The 6,000-nt window shown below is 47.7% G+C and overlaps 1 protein-coding gene across 1 annotated transcript in view; it reads left to right on the forward strand.

Moving 5' to 3' along the window:
• The window catches only part of LOC145416778 (dnaJ homolog subfamily C member 9), a 412,599-nt gene extending 410,913 nt beyond the window's left edge, over positions 1–1,686 (forward strand). Inside the window, exon 7 of the mRNA XM_080285699.1 lies at positions 1,665–1,686. The gene's annotated coding sequence lies outside the window, so the exon portion shown is untranslated. The remainder of the gene's footprint in view (positions 1–1,664) is intronic.
• Positions 1,687–6,000: the final 4,314 nt, after the last annotated feature.

The following is a 6,000-nucleotide window of genomic DNA, read 5'->3' on the forward strand; positions in this document are numbered from 1 at the left end:
GAAAAAAATGAAAAAAATAAAAATAAAAAGGTACACAAGCAGAGCTTTCTCGGCTAAGCACGTCTCGGTGGATACCTGTTCCTGGAAAGTGTGTGTGTGTGTGTGTGTGTGTGTGTGTGTGTGTGTGTGTGTGTGTGTGTGTGTGTGTGTGTGTGTGTGTGTGTGTGTGTGTGTGTGTGTGTGTGTGTGTTTAAAGGAAGAAGGAACCATAGATCAAAGTATAGATTTCTTTTATGATATGAAGAAGGAAGCAATGAACAGTTTGGATTTTTTTTAAGCAATAAAGTAAGAACCAAAGACGTGAAACCAGCAAGAATGTTCCCTCGAAGACGAAATACAAACAAATTAACAGACAGCCAAACTGACGACCCGCTCCAATGAAACTATCATGTACATTGTTATAAGTGTTACATAATATTTTAATCCCTTTCCTACAGCGACGTCTTTTTAATTTTTATTTATTTATTTTTTTCCCCATCACTATCCTTGCCACAGCCAGATTTTATTCAGCTAGTAAAACCTCCATGATAGTAAAGGGTTCAGTAAAGGCTTTGTTTATTATCGCATCCTGCAAACTCCCTCCTGAATACTGCAAATCTGTCTGGAGAGAGAGAGAGAGAGAGAGAGAGAGAGAGAGAGAGAGAGAGACTACTAACAATAACCTAAGTATTTCTAAGTAGTGGTAATACAACAAATCCCCCTTATTGCCCAGCATCTCGCCCAAAACGAATCAACACGTGCTTCGACCGCCTTGCATCCCGGGCCACGTGGCAGTGTTTGATAGTGGCCAGCGCCTTTGTTTTGGTAAATATGTCACGCTGGCTCTGATCTCTTACGCACGTTTGTTTTTGGAATTTAAGTCACGCCTCGCTCCATTCATTGCAACCACGAAAAAAAATGGGATGAATGGATGAGTGATTGTGGAGTCACTCATTTTATGTTTTGACTATGATGGCGCTTCTCTCTCTCTCTCTCTCTCTCTCTCTCTCTCTCTCTCTCTCTCTCTCTCTCGGTTCACTCTTGCCACCACCAGATTATATTATTCATCTTAAGCGCCTTTCCGGACTGGAGGTGAGACGAAAAATAGGATGATGATGACGACGATGATGATGGTAATAAATGTAGTCTTCTTTAACTCTCAGTACGAAATTTGTCCAAAGTTGGAAAAGAAAATCGACGTAAGGGAGCAAGATCACACACACACACACACACACACACACACACACACACACACACACACACACACACGGTAATCATTCTGTGCTTGTTTTGGGGGGGCACTTCTGACGTCACCCTCCTCTTGTCATTCAATGCACAAGGCGACGATGAATGAATAAATGAATGAGCGACGGTAGGGTGATCTCATTCATTCTAAGCTGTCGGTATCTCTTATTTGGGTGTTGGAGAGAGAGAGAGAGAGAGAGAGAGAGAGAGAGAGAGAGAGAGACCAGGATTAACTATTTTACCAGGACTCGTGGACGAAAAGGCTATGCATAATCGTCCTTAAAAAAAATAAAATAAATAAAAATAAATTCCTTACAATCAGTTATGTCGAGAGGCCTGAAAACAGTGTATGTGTTTTAGAGACACGAGGTCGAAGACGAGGGAAAAGACTAAGGAGCACACATAGAAGACAGGAAGGAAGCTGCTGATAATTAAGGAAGGCAGGAAGGAAGGAGATAAGGGGAAGATGTGGAGGGAGATTAAAGTGAGGGAGGAGAGATGATGACGTGAGTAGAATTTGACAAGAAGGAAGGAAGGAGGGAAGGAGATAAAAGATAAGAAGGAAGTATCTGAAGAGGGAGGAAGTGAGGGAGGGGGAGGAAAGGAGTGATAAAAGAGTATGATAGAGACAAAGGATAAGTCGGCAACGAAAAAGAATGAAGGAGAGAGATGGGAAAGAAACAGGTAAAGAAGATTAATTAAAACAATAAAATGACAGCAGGGCATGAAGTACTTAGGGGAATGAATAATGAGAGAGAGAGAGAGAGAGAGAGAGAGAGAGAGAGAGAGAGAGAGAGAGAGAGAGAGAAGGGATAAAGAAACCTGAGGAGGACTGAAGAATGGAGGAGGGAGAACAAATATACAAAATGAGGATGGAGGAAAGGAGGGAGGAGAGGAGAAATAAAGAGATGAAGAGACATGGAAGAGAAAATGTATACAGATGATAAGAGAACAATAAGTAAAAGTAAAAAAAGAAGAAAATAGCAAATACTCGCCATGTGAAAGAAAAAGGAAAAAAAGACAGAAAAAAGAGAGAAAAAGAGGATACTAAAGATGACAAGGAAAAGATGAAGAATATAAGGCGGAGGAGGAGGAGGAGGAGGGAGGCAATGATAAGAACACTAGAAAGATAAGACATGATGCTGAAGAAATGCATAATAATGATGATGATGATGAAAGGAGGAGGAGGATGAGGAGACGAGGATGTAGATGATGATGATGGAGAAGAAAAAGGAGGAGGAGGAGGAGGAGGAGGAGTGGAGGTGTAATTGCCATACGTGCGATGAGGCAGGTATGAAGTGGGTGGCTTGCTGCCTCTTAAACACTTAGGAGGAGGGGGGGGGAGGGGATAGGCGAAGGCGGGGAGAAGGGGGGATAGGGGAAGGCGGGGAGGAGGGGGGATAGGGAAAGGCAGTGAGGAGGGGGGATGATAGAGGAAGGCAGGGGGAGGGGGGATAGGGGAAGGCAGTGAGGAGGGGGGATGACAGAGAAAGGCAGGGGGAGGGGGTTATAAGGGAAGGCAAGGGGGAGGGAGGGGAGATAAGAGGGTGAGGGGAGGAAGAAGGGAAGGAGAGGCGATAGCACAAGAAGGTGGGGATACAAGGAAGGGGGGAAGGAAGATATAGAAAGGGGGGAATGTGATGGAAAGTGTGAGATGAGGACAGTATGATGATGATGATGATGATGATGATGATGATAATAATAATAATAAGGAGGAGGAAGGCTGGTAGAGGAGAGGGAAAAATGGGGGGGGGGAGGAGGAGGAGGAGGAGGCGACAGAAGGAGGTGGGGAAAGGATGGGAGGTGGAAGACGAGGGGAAGTGGAGATGACAGAAGAGAAGAGGAGGGAGGAGCAAAGTGAGAGGTGGGTGGATAAGAGGTGAAGTGGAAGAGGAAGGAAAAGAGGGGAGCAACAGTAGGGGGGAAGAGGGGATGCAGGGTGTGAGGGGGGGGAGAGGAGGGAAGGATGGGGAAGGAAAGGAGAGGTGAGAGGAGGCGGTGGAGGTAGAAGACGAGAAGAGGAGGAGACAGGAGGGAAAGTTAGCAGGCAGGCAGGGAGAATATGAGGAAGGAATAAGAGATACAGAGAATGAGGGAAAGTATAAGGAGAAGAGAAGGGAGATAGGAGGGGAGGTAGAAAAGGAAGGGAAGGGGAGGTGGTACGAACGAAGGGAGAGAGGATGGGAGGATGAAAGAGGGATGTAGGGAGGGAAGGAAGGACAGGGGAGGAATGGAGGATGTCATATGAGAAGGGGGGGAGGGGGTAATAGGAGGAATGAAGGGAGGGAAGGGAGGGGGAATGAGAGGAGGGCTGGGGAAGTAGGAGATGGGGGTGAGGGGGATGGAGGAAAGAAGGGACGGGGATAGAGGAGAGAGGCAAAAATGTGGAGGGAAAGGGAAGTGACAGAAACTGGAGGGAGACGCAGGGAGGGAGGATGGAAGAGGAGGTGAGGAAAGGAGAGGAAGTATAACAGGAATGGAAGGGATATGAGAAAGAGATGGGGGTGGGAAGGATAGGAGGGGGAAATGGTGGGGGTGAAGGAAGGGGTAGGAAGAGGTGGTAGTGGGGGAGGAGAGAGGGGTAAGAGGATGTGAGGGAAACAAGAGGGATAGGAGAGAGGGAGAGACAGGTGGGGGAGGAGGAAAAGGAGAAGTGGTGAAGGATGTGGGGGAGGACGGAAGGATAGGAAAAGAAAATGGAGGAGGAGGGAGGGATGGAGGAGGATGTGAAGGAGGAGGAAGTACTGAGTGTGGAAGAGGAATGGGAGGAAGAAGTGATAAGAGAAGGGAAGAGAGGAGAGGGGAGAAGATGATAGAGGGAGAGGAAGGCAGGGGAGGGAGAAGGAAGATGATAGGAGGGGAGGTAGGAAGAGGAAGACGGGGAAGGATGGGAGAATGGAAAGTGACAGAGGAAGGGAGGGACAGGAAGAGGGAGGGAGGTATGAAGAGGGGGAGGAAGGAAGGAGGGAAAGGTGATAGGAGAGAGAGAAAGTGATAGTATAAGTGGAGGAGGGAGAGGTGATAATGGGGATGGAGGAGGGGGGTAGGGAGAGGAAAGAGGAGGAGAGAGAGGAAGAGGGAGAGAAGAGGAAAGGAGGAGGAGGAAAGATGGGGAGTGGGGAGAGGTAGTATCAGGGAGGGGGGGTTATGGTAAAAAGGAAAGAGGGAGTGGAGGGATGGAAGAGAGAGAGAGAGAGAGAGAGAGAGAGAGAGAATTAGGGAGTGGAGAGGGAGGAGTGATAAGGGCATGAGAGTGAAGAGGGTGATGGAGGGAAGGAGGGGGGGGGAGACAGGTGACTGAGGGAAGTGGGTGATGATGATGATGATGATGATGATGATGATGGTGTGTGTGTGTGTGTGTGTGTGTGTGTGTGTGTGTGTGTGTGTGTGTGTGTGTGTGTGTGTGTGTGTGTGAGGGGGGAGAGAGAGGGTGGGAGATGAGGAAAGATGAGTGAAGGGAGGGAAGAGAGGGAGGATGGGAGGAGAGAGGTGGAGACGGGGAGGGGAAAAAATAATGAGAACGATAGGAAGAAAGAAGCAAATGAGGGTAGAAAGGGGAAAGGGAGAGAGGAGGAAGGGAGAGGGGAGAAAGGGAGGGAAGGAGAGAAAAGAGATGGAAAGTAAGAGAAAGAGGAAAAGGGCATCAGAAGAGAGAGGAGAGGAGAGAAGGGCGCGTGAGGAGATGGAAGGAAAAGTGGGAAGGAATGTATAAGAGGAGGAGAGATGGAGGGAGAGAAGGAAGGAGGGAAGGAGGAAGGAGAAGAGAGAAGGAATGTATAAAAGAAGGAGAGATGGAGGGAGAGAAGGAAGGATGGAGGGACGGAAGGAAAGAAGGAATGTATATGAGGAGGAGAGATGGAAGGAGGAAAGGAAAGAAGGAATGTATATGAGGAGAAGAGATGGTGGGATAGAAGGGAGGGATGGAGGGAGGAAAGGAAAGAAGGAAGGGAGGGAAGGAGGGAAGAGAAGCAGCACCCACACCAGTGATTAGATAAGTCTGATACCACTGTGTTACTGTACTCCTAGCGATTGTGGTGGTTGTGGTAGCGATTGTGGTAGTTGTGGTAGCGATTGTGGTGGTTGTGGTTGTGATAAGTGATTGCTGGGATGACTTGACCTACTTGTGGCGGTAAAAAATGGGTGCTGTGGTGATTTTAGTAGCTGTGGTAGCGACTGTGGTAGCTGTGACTGAAACTGGTAGTGAGTGGCAGCAACGACTGCGGTAGTTATGAAAGCGAGTGGTACTTGTAGAGATTGTGGAAGGTGTGGTATTGATTGTAATAGCTGTGGAAGTGATTGTGGTAGCGACTGTGGTAGTTGTGGTAGATAATTGTGAGAGTTGTGGTAGGCGTGGTTGAGGGGTAGGCCTGCAGCATTTATGATGGTATGATATGGATGTTGTGGTAGTGGGTGGTAGCTGTGGTAGTGGTAATGGTTGTAGTGGTAGTTGTGGTAGAGGGTATGACTATGAATTTGTGGTGAAGATATGGTCGTTGTAACAATATACTAGTGTGGTTTACTGGCTGGTAGCTGTGGTGGTTGTGGTAGCGAGTGTGGTAGCTGTGGTGGTTGTGGTAGTGAGTGTGGTAGCTGTGGTGGTTGTGGTTGCGAGTGTGATAGCTGTGGTGGTTGTGGTAGCGAGTGATAGCTGTGGTGGTTGTGGTAGCGAGTGTTAGTTGTGGTGGTGAGTGTTAGTTGTGGTGGTGAGTGTGGTAGTTGTGGTTGAGGATATAACTTAGACTTTGTGATGGCTAAGATATGGTTGCTGTGATAGTG

Source organism: Coenobita brevimanus, chromosome 107 (assembly GCF_032717465.1).
Source record: "Coenobita brevimanus isolate Jiangsu-jjx chromosome 107, ASM3271746v2, whole genome shotgun sequence".
Classification (NCBI taxonomy): domain Eukaryota; kingdom Metazoa; phylum Arthropoda; class Malacostraca; order Decapoda; family Coenobitidae; genus Coenobita; species Coenobita brevimanus.